At 44.5% G+C, this 12,494-nt stretch overlaps 1 protein-coding gene and 1 pseudogene across 3 annotated transcripts in view; one reads left to right on the top strand and one right to left on the bottom strand.

Annotated features, from left to right (window-relative positions):
- The window catches only part of eed (embryonic ectoderm development), a 68,130-nt gene that overhangs the window by 37,789 nt on the left and 17,847 nt on the right, over window positions 1–12,494 (bottom strand). The gene's annotated exons all lie outside the window — the stretch shown is intronic.
- Window positions 8,006–9,275, top strand: LOC146261690 (zinc finger protein 862-like; annotated as a pseudogene). The gene is made up of 3 exons (XR_014724813.1): window positions 8,006–8,744; window positions 8,897–9,126; window positions 9,206–9,275. The product of XR_014724813.1 is annotated as a zinc finger protein 862-like (transcript).

Raw genomic sequence — 12,494 nt, forward strand, 5'->3', positions numbered from 1 at the left:
AGCCCTCAGCATTAGTACCTTAACTAAAAGCCTAAGAAAGTTTGGTGTCATGGAGCCGACCAGCTAAATACTTATTTAGCACTAGCGTTGCTACCTGCATATACCTACAGCTCGCAGTTGTGCTCCATTTTGCTCCTAGATTCAGACCTAGCCCCAGTAAATTGTAGATCTAGTGTCACTGTGTCCAAACCCGACCGCTGTAAACTACTATTGTCCAAATCCGAACGGGGTTAGGACACCCAGTTTCCTGTCTTTTTGTCACCATTTTCTTTTGCAATCGCTAGCAAAGTGTAAGTAATATTATTTTAGGCATACCAAACAATGTACGTGTCAAATTTCATAAACATATATGGACGTTTACATGTCTAAATAATTTTGGAAAGTTACATTGATGAGAGAAAGCCGAAAGACCACTCGGGCGACGCTCAGGCAACGCTTTTTACTCTGACATGAGAAGAAAACTAAAAAGCAAAGCTAATTCAAGCTAGACCTCAATAAGTTAGATAGTGCGCAAACATGAAAAACAGAAGCAGCCCAGACCAGGCAATCGTCAAAAAGAAGAGTTATGTCGCAAAAAGCAAAGCTGTGTTATTTTCAGCAGCGTAAATGGATTTTGAGTTTGAGTTATTCCCAAAAAGGATTTTCTTGCATATTACATAAGTTTAGGTTGAAGAATATAATAAACAACAACAATGTTTAGAATCACAAAATACTCATTTGTACTTGTTTACCTACGCTGTGCTATTGAAAAATTTCCAATTAACATAGTCTGCCTCCACAGGTCAAGATGGGGTCTGGACAGTGGCAGACTCTGGCTGTTTGAAGGGCAGGAGAGAAACATTTAAAGGGCTCCTACTGCACAACATGGGTCCCCACCAATGTAACAATGGGAATGGGTGTTGTCGCAGTCTCACTGGGAAAGCATGCCTTAGTTGGCACATTGTAGCGGAGACTGTAGGGCACAGCATCTGATTTGGAAAGGGCACTATTTGGGACATGTAGCAACATAAAGGGCACTTCATAATAGCACCCTTTTCCACTGGAAGAAAGGGCACAGGAACGTTGTAAAGGCACCTTATTGGGCAATGCATCTCTTTGTCTCCACTATCAGGGCACTTATTAAGACATGTTATCAATGTGTTCCCCTGTCCCCCCATATAATTATGCCCTTGTGTGAATATCAACACCCTGTATTTTTGTATGCCCTTTGACTGGTTAGCTCCTGCGCTTCCCACATAACAGACTATTAGTCTATAAGTCTATATAAGTCTATTAGTTAGCTAGCTCTACAATTTACCAGGGCTAGGTCTGAATCTAGGAGCAAAATGAGGCACTGTAGGTATATGCGCTGTAGGTATATACAGGTAGCAACGCTAGTGCTAAATAACTTCCTTTGGTAAGTAGTGTTTGTGAAACTGCTCACCAAAAGAACAAAGGGGAAACCAACTTGTCTAGCAGATTAAGATATTAAGTAGGTACGTAGCGAAAAGTAGCCTAAACTTTCCTAGACTTTAAGCTACGGTACTAAAGGCCGAAATATGCTTCTGCATCTCCGTTAACCGATGGGCGGGCGCACGGATACGCATGGATAAGACTGCGTTTATGGTTCTCCGTAGGCTGTGGGTGCTGAAAACAATTCACTGCCAGAAGAGTAGGTGGCGCAACGTTTTTTTATAAGACGTCGTTGAGTGTTTATTTACCTAGGTTACCGAGAAGTCTGAGCAAATTTACAAATTAGCCGTTTCATGAATAAAATATGCACATTTTCAGCAACTACACTGCCAATTCCTCGTCACATTTTAATTCAGATGCTGATTTACATGTACTGTTTAGCTGAAATATGAATTGTAAAAACAGCAATGGCGTTCAAAGGATTCTGTTCGTCCTGTGTATCACAACAACCCTGCCCCCACCCCTGCACAAGCGGTTCTTAATATTGACCAATCACAGCCAAGGGGGTCTCCATAGCTCTCTGAAATTACGACGGATATTTAAGAAAATTCAGGAGGTGCACGTCAAGCTCTCCCAGGGCTGACGGAGAGCTCGTAGAGGGCGTTCCACGGAGACAAGGGCGTTCCCATGTGTCTGTTTTTCTAAAAACGCAGAAGCATATATCAGCCTTAATACTGAGGGCTTGCTGATATCGCTGTCTGTCTTACTAGAACGTTGTATCTATGAGTCGTTGCTAACATCTGATGACATCTCATCTAGCACCGAGTTCCCTTGTGCCACACAAGACACTTTTTGCGACAAAAACATTGTAAGCTCCTAAACCGTGTAACGGAACGTAAATAAAAATACAAGCAATGCAATCGCTAACAAGACAATGTCTATGTATCCAAATATTGAGGGATCCTTAGGGGTGGGAAAATACATTATAATAAATGTATATGAGAGATAAAGGATGTGCTCGCCGAAGGCAATCACACCCAATAAAAGACAACTTGAGAGAGAGAACAGATATAGGACTTGAGCTATGTCCCGCTGCTTTGATCTGTAATTAAAGCTTCTACGTGTTTGAAACAGCTACGAACTGTTATGTCATCTGAAAAGCCAGGAGACAATGAACTTGAACTTTTGAATCTGACCACAAATCTAGATATTTATCCACAACACTCCATATCTGAACATCTGGTCGAGGAAGTGTTATACAGGAGCTTTATAGGTGTGTTGAGGTCTAAGTCAGGGGTCACCAACATGGTGCCCGCGGGCAATTTAATGTTAATTTTATTCTGTTGCTATTCTTTTTTAATCACACTTGCATTTATATACATTTGAAAGTGACAATATCTTAAAATAAATGCTTTTATTGATAAAAGTAAAAACCAATATTGTGCGCAAGACAAAACGTCAGCGTTTGTGGAGAGTATAAGCTGCATGGGCGTCGATGCAATGCAACTTGGGGGGGGGGGGTCACGTCCCCCTCACTTTACAAAAAAAGTTGTTTGGACCCCCCCACATTTGCGATCAAAATATTAGTGCTTGACTGGTGTACTAGTCCAGCGATCTTTTCATTACTGCACAATCAAATCCGTTCCACTTTATCAGTAGGGAGAATACCCATAGCAATAGAATTCCACTCCACGTTTTCTAGACAAACAGCATCACGCACGCAGATTTCAACTCCCATACTCTTTGATCGACGCATCCCCTTGCAGCTAGCACTTCAGACTTGACTGTTCCACAGACAAGATGGACATAAGGAGGTTTTTTTCGAGGAAGAAGAAAGTAAGTCAGAGCCCAAGTTTTCCCTTTGTGGCCAAAGCACCCTTATGAGACATCACATAACACCCTTATGAGACATAACAGCATTAGTTAAGTCACAAAGATCCTTCCGCAAACATGATTATAGTTAGCTAGATGAGCAAGTTTTTTACCTACATCTAGTACTAGGCAATACCATACTTTATTTACCCATTATAAGTGGAACAGCATTTGTTGATTTCTTAATCTGGGTCTGAAATATGTTGTCTTTTTGTCCGTGTTCAGACCGAGGTATCTGTTTCAGGCAAAAAGAGATGAGAAGGATGTTTTTTCCAAGTAGCTACAAAATAAATTGCTGGTGTTTTTTTTTTATTGCCATAATAACCGTGAGCTAATCTGGAGTTAACCTTAGCTACCATGCTAGTTTTTCGACTGAAAAAAAGAAGAAAAAAAACTACCTTTATTTCAGAATTGTCGTCTAAATTAAACAAGGTTGTTTAACTTGTAATTTTGTTATATGGCTGATAGTTTTTTGGGCTGTGCCATTTAGGGAAACTGAATCAACCACCTAAACCATGTATTTTCTGAAAGCATAGATCCTAAGGATGTGATCTGTTGAAAAGACTTCAGGTTTGAACACACATTTGACCATTTCTGAACTTTCCAGTCATGCTTTAGGGAGATGCTAATTTTGTATGTAGCCTACATAATATTAGGCTTCTAAACCTTTACCGCTACTAATGCGATACTATACAATCCACCCCTTATGCAAGTCGATAATCTGATTTAACACAATGCAATCCAATGCATTGCTAAATTTGATGCTATGCAGTTCAATATGATACAGAATGACTAGATTTTTTTGATTCTATGGTTAACAGAAAATCATAAATAAAAATGGCATTCAGTTCATTTTACATATTTGTTTCTCTAGTACTTCAACTCAGTAAGTATCTCCTTAATGCTTTTTATTTTGGACTTCTAAAAAATCACTTATCCGTCATAAACAGACCTTTTCCAGTCTTATCTTTTATGGTGCCCCAAAAAAGTATGTGCAGCTGTATGGGCAGCTTATTAAATAGCAGGGCTTGAAATTGCGACCAACGCTTGCTAATTAGCCTACTACAACATTCTATTCAATGTTACATAACCAATTAAACTGAATCTTTACGTTCTCAACTTTAATGAAAATCAGTATTTCCCCTTGGATTTTTCTCAGTGGGGCGGTAGACCAAAATTTGGCGTCCAATTCATTGTCAATGGAAGTCATGTGACAGGCCCCACAAGGCAGTGTGAGATACCTGGCAGCGCAAACAGGTAGCCTAGCAAGATAAGCAAACCCTATTCCATGCATTTATTAGGGCATTTGTGGACGAGCAACGTCAGTATGTTGCCAGTCCAAATGAAACTAGCTAGCATAACATAGTATGCAAGGAAGTAACTGCTATTCCCAGCACACACAAATCCTAAAATATTCCTAAAAACTAGGTTTAGGGTTAGGCTAAAATCCTAGTCTTTGATGGCTAGTTCGACATGGGATCCTGCTCTCCAGAGCAGTCCCGTTTACTGCTCGGAAGGTCAGAACCAGGGTCTTGAATCTGATGCGGGCTGTTATGGGTAGCCAGTGGAGGGAGATGAGGAGCGGAGTAACATGGGAGCGTCAGGGTAGATTGTAGACCAGGCGGGCCGCTGCATTCTGAATCCTCTGAAGAGGGCGGGTTGTGCATGCTGGGAGACCGGCGAGCAGCGAGTTGCAGTAGTCCAACTTGGAGAGGACAAGTGCTTGGACAATCAGCTAGGTGGAGTGCTCAGACAGGTATCTCCTGATCTTCCGGATGTTGTAGCGGGTGAATCTACACGACCGGGAGACTGCAGCAATGTGGGCCGTGAGGGAGAGCTTGTCATCCATGGTAACCCCAAGGTTTCAGGCGGAGGATGAGGGGGTCACCGTCGCAGATCCCAGGGTGATTGAGAAGTTGTGGGAGATGGAGGGTTTGGCCGGGATGATGAGAAGTTCTGTTTTGGCGAGGTTCAGCTGGAGGTGGTGCTCGGTCATCCAGGCGGAGATGTCTGCGAGGCAGGCCTCAATCCTAGCTGAGATCCCCGGATTGGGGATCGGACCGGATTTTTGCATGAATTGGAGCGCAAATTAGTTTTTTGAGCTTTATGCAGGGGGTTAAAGTGAAAAATAATTCTGAGACGGAACCTTTTTTGGGGGGCGGGGGGGGGAAGCTTTAGTCTTCTGCTAGTTTACTACACAGGGTGACCAGTAGCTAACAAATTGTGAATGACAAGCTATGTACTAATCACTAGAATGGTCATAACTTTTAATCAAAATGATATTTCTGTCTTCTGTTCTACATTGCCCATAGCTTTCCTCTATCTTTAATTAAAGTGGTTAAAAATGTAGTTGTCTGATGAAGTACGGTGGATGGAGAAGATTTTGTAAAAAAAAAAAAAAAAAAAAAGGGCTGCCTGAAATCACCTTGATCAAGGATGATTTGCCTTAAGTAATCATATATTTATTCACATAATAAAAATCCCCTGGAAATTCATAATGTGAATTTGCATTAGGGGTGGGCGATATGGCCAAAATCTACTATCACGGTACGAGTAATTTTATATCATGGCTACAGTATATATCACGGTATAGCAATTGTTCTGTAAATTCAATTAAGAAATGGTACAAAATAACCATATCGTACTTCATCATCACACTCAATTATTTATTACAAACAAAAACAACTGCCTCACGAGACAACACTTGAGTTAAAAACAAAAGACTGAAAAAAGTTACGAGCGTTACGATTGGCTGATGCGCAGTCATGCCATCCACGTGGTGACCTTCTCACAGTTCAATGCGGATCTGTAATGCCCTCCGACGAAAATTTCAAAATGAGCGAAAGCGATCAGTCTGAGTTTTACTATCCATATAACTTGGGTTTCGGCGTATCAACCTCGTTAAAGCTCGGTTGATACGTTAAAGCCTCAGTTTGATATTTCCCAGCATGACCTCACTCTCAGTTAGTAAGTAGTTAGCCTTCACTAGTCATCCTAGATCAAGAATGCTAGCAACGCCACCAGTGTAATTTTACAACAATAATTGTACAGCACAAGACATAACTTGAACAACAAATCTAATTGGTTACCTGCAGAATGGGTCCTCAAATATATAATTAATTAGCATCGGCATGAATGTGGTCCACTTAGACAAAATACACTCCACATTGAAAATTCCGTCAGACCAACGCAAATGTGCTTCAAGGTCAAACAAAAATAGCAAATCAAATAAAAGTTCAACTACAATTCTAAATATCGCAAGAATGCGATTTATATGATGGCTTATATACAATACAACAACCAGACACTTAATTTACACGTGTAATACAAAAATATAGTATAAGACCATACCGCGGTTGAAACGGTATAGCCAAATCTCTCCCGGTAGACACATTTCTACCGTCACACGGTATATACCATCATAGAGCCCAGCCCTAATATGCATATGAATATCATATTTCAACAGTATATGAAATGTTCAGAATATTGGCTTAGGCAGGAAAGGGTCAAGATTACAAATACAAGGGAAGAGACGGTGGACTAAAAGTTACACACACATCTAGAACAGGGGTTCCCAAACTTTTCACCCCTGGACCGCAAAAAAAATGGTGCCAGTGACTCGCGACTAGGGATAGGTATCGAGGACCGGTTCTGTAAGGACCCGGTTCCAAATTTTTCAAAACCCGAATATCTATAAGGTCCAAGCTTATCGATACCGCTATCGAGACCAAGTAATATAATGTAACCAGGGTGGGAAATAAGCACCCGCCACCCGCCAATGGCGGGTATTTTTTCAAATTGGCGGATGACTTTGCCATGTCTACCCGCCACAGTGGCGGGTGGATTTTTTCAAAATATACCACGTGTTTATGGTTTCAAGCGCTGTGTACAGAAACATAGAAGCTCTCCCGGGCTTTGGGGTTTGCCTTGGAGCATTCGTTTTCGTCATGCAAACGTGGCAGCCGCCCATTGGTGTACAGGTGTATGACGTAACCAACCAAACCTTTGATTGGTCCAAGACTCTCCCAGAGCATCATGGGAAATCATTTGCCGCGAGAATCAAAGCTTACCGTCTTAATACATCCATGAAGCTAACAATAACAACGGATCCAGGCATCGAGTTAAAACTTTTCAAAGTATGTGGCGCCATATCGACAGTGTAAAAAAGCCCGCCGCGGAATCAGCAGTAGCTGTGGAGTGCAAAGAAAAAACGAGAAAGAAAAGGTATTTTTCGAATAAGTGGCGTATTGATGACAATGGGAAAACTAGGGAATGTTTAGCCTACCTTCCCAGCGAGCAGTCTATGCATTTTACTTACTGTCGAACCTACACGTCGCCAGAAAATGCTAACAATTAGTTCGTCAGAGGAACAACTAACCTTAAATTAGAGGCAATAAGAGACCACGTGTCATCCAAGTCTCACATCAAATGCACTGCCATACAGTTGGCGAAGACAGAACCCCAGGAGCAGAGTGTGGCAATAAAGGCTATCTGCTCCATGCAATCAGCGCAATTGGACCGGATGAGAATTCTGTTCAGAAACGTACATGCGATCGGCAAGAAGGGAAGACCTTTTTGGGACTATGTTTGGATGTGCAAGTAAGTGAATTACTAACTTGAAATTGTGTTTTGTGATGGCTAGATAGATAGCTAGTTTTAGCAACAGCGAGCAAATAATGCAGCATAACGCACATTCTTAAATGGATAAAACAAATTACATATTTGTAATGGAGGTCAGTGTTATTAAAGTCACAATTGTCCTGTGAACTCCTTTCAGAGTGGATGAGCAGAAAGGACTGGTGATAGGGAAAACTTACCAGAACAAGAAGCAGGCCAGAGTTTTCATGCACTACATTGCTGAGGTGGCAAGGAGGGATCTTAAAAATAAGATTGAGAATTTAAAGCGTCTGGCAATTATGTCAGATGGATCAACTGACAGTGCAGTTATGTAGGAAGAGCTTCTGTACACCAGAGTGAGCCAAGCAGGGAACGTTGAGGTGCACTTTGTCGGAATCCAGGCTGTTGAAAGGCCAAATGCAGAGAACATCACAGCAGCCATCATAAGAATGATGAGAGAGCTGTGTGAGAATGAGAGTTGGCAGAAAAAAATTGTTGCTTGTGCAACAGATGGAGCAGCAGTGATGACAGGGTCCAGAAGTGGAGTGGTCAGCAGACTACGTGGCGACAAGTCCTACATCCTGGGTGTCCATTGCATAGCCCATAGGCTGGAGCTGGCATTTAAGGATGCAGTGAAGAGTAGCCCCCAGTGCAAAAAGTTGGATGACCTCTTGTCTTCCCTCTATGTGTTTTATCACAAGAGTCCACTCAACAGAGCAAACCTGAAAAACAGCTTCAAGGTGTTAGGAATGAAGCCACTCATTCCAACTAGAGTAGGAGGAACCAGGTGGCTTGCTCATCTCTTTAGGGCACTAGACCACTTCCTCAGAGGCTATAGGGGCCTAATCCAGCATTTTGAGCAGGTACAGTAGTATAGGCTAAGGCAAGGCTAATGATCAGTTTCGTCAAGTAATTTAAACTAAAATTAACTGACTCAACATAATAATACTTAGGCCTATAATCAATAATTAAAAAGTTGAACAAATTGATTCAAATGTGCAATTGTGTGTTGAAGATCCAGTCACCAGATTCGGAGGGGGTGAATCCTGTGCAGAAAAGCAAGGCACGTAACTTCTACCAAACGGCAAAGGATCCAGGTGTAGTGATGTTCAGCTGCTTTTTGCACGACAGCCTGACCCACCTCAGCAACCTGTCTGCATCCATGCAACGGCCATCTATAACAGTGGCAGAGGTTCAGAGCAGCCTGATAGCCACACAGGCTGTCTTAACTAAACACAAGAACAGGTAGGTGTGCGTGCATGTGTGTAAGGCAGAATATTTTTTAATATAATGAATAAAACATTGTGCTTTGTTGTGTTCTAAGACCCGGACCCAGGCTTAGGTCATTCTTAGAAGATCCAGACAAATTTGAGGGTGTTACCTTGGCAGTACCCAGAGAGGACCTCTCCCTGGCTGGTGTGAACTCCAAAAAAGACAAGCTGATAGACACATTTTGCAGCAGTATGGCGACACAATTTTGTGACTTCAGCTCTGGAGTACTACATGCTTCCAAACTGGTGGATATCACAAGCTGGCCGAAAGCAGACACACGTGAAGGTTATTATTAAGCACATTCAACATACGTATTCTAAATCGTTAAGTTGAAACCTTTTACTGTTTGTGCTACCTTAAGTTTTCCTTGTGTGTGTCTGCAGATTTTGGAGATGCAGATGTGGATTGTCCACAAAGTGGGGCCTCTGGGGCCGATTTGGATCTGATTCCAGACCAGTGGACGTTCCTCAAGAGCAGTTTTTACCAGCAGCATGAGAATATGGAGCAGATGACCTGGCCAGAGATAAACCAGAGACTGGGAGGCCAGTGCCCTGATTTCCTTCAGCTTGTTGACATAGTACTCTGTATTCCATCATCCACAGCAGACTGTGAGCGGGGTTTCAATTTGATGAAACAAGTGAAGAGTGACTGGAGGTCAGGTCTAAGTCGGACACACTATCTGACCTGCTCACAGTGCAGCTAGCCAGCCCTAACATTGAAGACTTTGATCCAGACTCAGCCATCCAGCTGTGGCATAAGGCCAGCTTCAGGAGGCCAGACTTCATGGAAAGAGGAGCCAAGAAGAGGAAGACCCAACTTGAAGATGACAGTGAAACGTCTGAGGAGGAGGATGACTCTGAACAAGACTAAAGTGACACTTTATTATTTTACTGAGAGATGAGTTATGAATTAATTGATATCTGAACACGATCTGTTTGCACTTAAAATAAATAAATGTAAATTTAAAGAAATGTAACATGTCAAAAGATGGAAACTATTTCACACTACAGATGTTCTTTTTTTTTTTACATTAAACATGTAGACCTTTAACTGTCTGATCAAATGTTTTATCTAGTTTACTTCTATTTTGATTAGAGACAGTCTTTTGTTTTAGATAGTCGGTCACACAAGAGGCAGTCTGTTTTGTTCACCATTAAGGCAAGGTATGTTTACTTATATAGTACATTTCCATTTGCCAATCTCCAATTTTAATAATGAAAAAGAATGTAGGCCTATTAGAGCAATTCAAAATATGCTAGTGCATTTTCTTTTCTAAATTTGATTTCTCCTTGAGTCACCACCTTACCGCAGTGGAGGGGTTTGCGTGTCCTAGTGATACTGGAAGCTATGTTGTCAGGGGCTTTATGCCCCTGGTAGGGTCACCCAAGGCAAACAGGTTCCAGGTGAAAGACCAGACAAAGCGTGGCTCAAAAAAACAACCATGAAGAAAAACATAAAAGGTTCTCAGTTGCCCCTGCCCGGAAGCGGGTCACCAGGGCCCCCCCCTGGAGCCAGGCCCGGGGGTGGGGCTCGATGGCGAGCGCCTGGTGGCCGGGCCTTCTCCCATGGGGCCCGGCCTCCCTCCGCCTTCGGGTGGGGGGACGGGTCCTCACTGTCGTTTGTGCTTATGCACCAAGCGGCAGCTCAGAGTACCCACCCTTTTTGGAGTCTCTGGGGGGGGTGCTGGAAAGCGCTCCTCCGGGGGATTCCCTCGTCCTCCTGGGGGACTTCAATGCTCATGTGGGAAATGACAGTGAGACCTGGAGGGGCGTGATTGGGAGGAACGGCCCCCCCGATCTGAACCCGAGTGGTGTCTTGTTGTTGGACTTCTGTGCTAGACACGGCTTGCCCATAACGAACACCATGTTCAAGCATAAGGGTGTTCATATGTGCACCTGGCACCAGGACACCCGAGGTCTCAGTTCGATGATCGACTTTGTAGTCGTGTCGTCGGACTTGGGGCGGCATGTCTTGGACACTCGGGTGAAGAGAGGGGCGGAGCTGTCAACTGATCACCACCTGGTGGTGAGTTGGCTTCGATGGTGGGGGAAGACGCCGGTCAGGCCTGGCAGGCCAAAACGTAATGTGAGGGTCTGCTGGGAACGGCTGGCGGAACCCTCTGTCAGAAGGAGCTTCAACTCCCACCTCCAGGAGAGCTTCGATCATGTCTCGGGGGGAGCCGGGGACATTGAGTCCGAATGGGCCATGTTCCGGGCCTCCATTGTTGAAGCGGCTGACCGGAGCTGCGGCCGCAAGGCGGTCGGTGCATGTCGCAGCGGTAACCCTCGGACCCAGTGGTGGACAGCGGAGGTGAGGGATGCCGTCAAGCTGAAGAAGGAGGCCTATCGGACTTTATTGGCTGGTAGGACTCCTGAGGCAGCTGATGTGTACCGGCAGGCCAAGCGGTATGCGGCTTTGGCGGTTGCGGAGGCAAAAACCCGGGCATGGGAGGAGTTTGGCGAGGCCATGGAGAATGACTTCCGAACGGCTTCAAAAAGGTTCTGGACCACCATCCGGCGGCTCAGGAGGGGGAAACAGTGCTCTGTCAACACTGTATACGGTGCGGATGGTGCGCTGCTGACCTCGACAGGGGACGTCCTGGATCGGTGGAAGGAATACTTCGAAGACCTCCTTAATTCCACCAACACGCTTTCCGACGTGGAGGCAGAGTCTGGGGACATCGGGGGGGGCCCTTCTATCTCTGGGGCTGAGGTCGCCGAGGTGGTTAAAAAGCTCTGCGGTGGCAGGGCCCCTGGGGTGGATGAGGTCCGCCCAGAGTTCCTTAAGGCTCTGGATGTTGTAGGGCTGTCTTGGCTGACCCGACTCTGCAACATCGCGTGGACATCAGGGACAGTGCCACCAACCAGTCTACACATGTTTTGTGGATTTGGAAATGGCGTTCAACCGTGTCCCTCGGGGGCTCATGTGGGGGGTGCTCCGAGAGTATGGGGTACCGGATTCCCTGATCGGGGCTGTCCGGTCCCTGTACGACCGGTGCCAGAGTTTGGTCCGCATTGCCGGTAGTAAGTCGAACTTGTTTCCGGTGAGGGTTGGACTCTGCCAGGGCTGCCCTATGTCACCGATTCTGTTCATTACCTATATGGACAGAATTTCTAGGTGTAGCCAGGGTGTTGAGGGGGTCCGGTTTGGTGACCTCAGGATCGGGTCGCTGCTTTTTGCAGATGATGTGGTCCTGTTGGCTTCATCGGGCCGTGACCTTCAGCTCTCAGGTTCGCAACCGAATGTGAAGCGGCTGGGATGCGAATCAGCACCTCCAAATCTGAGGCCATGGTAATCGACCGGAAAAGGGTGGAGTGCCATCTCCGGGTCGGGGAGGAGAT

The sequence above is a fragment of the Hypomesus nipponensis genome, chromosome 12 (assembly GCF_054491055.1).
Source record: "Hypomesus nipponensis isolate SF chromosome 12, ASM5449105v1, whole genome shotgun sequence".
Taxonomy (NCBI): Eukaryota; Metazoa; Chordata; class Actinopteri; order Osmeriformes; family Osmeridae; genus Hypomesus; species Hypomesus nipponensis.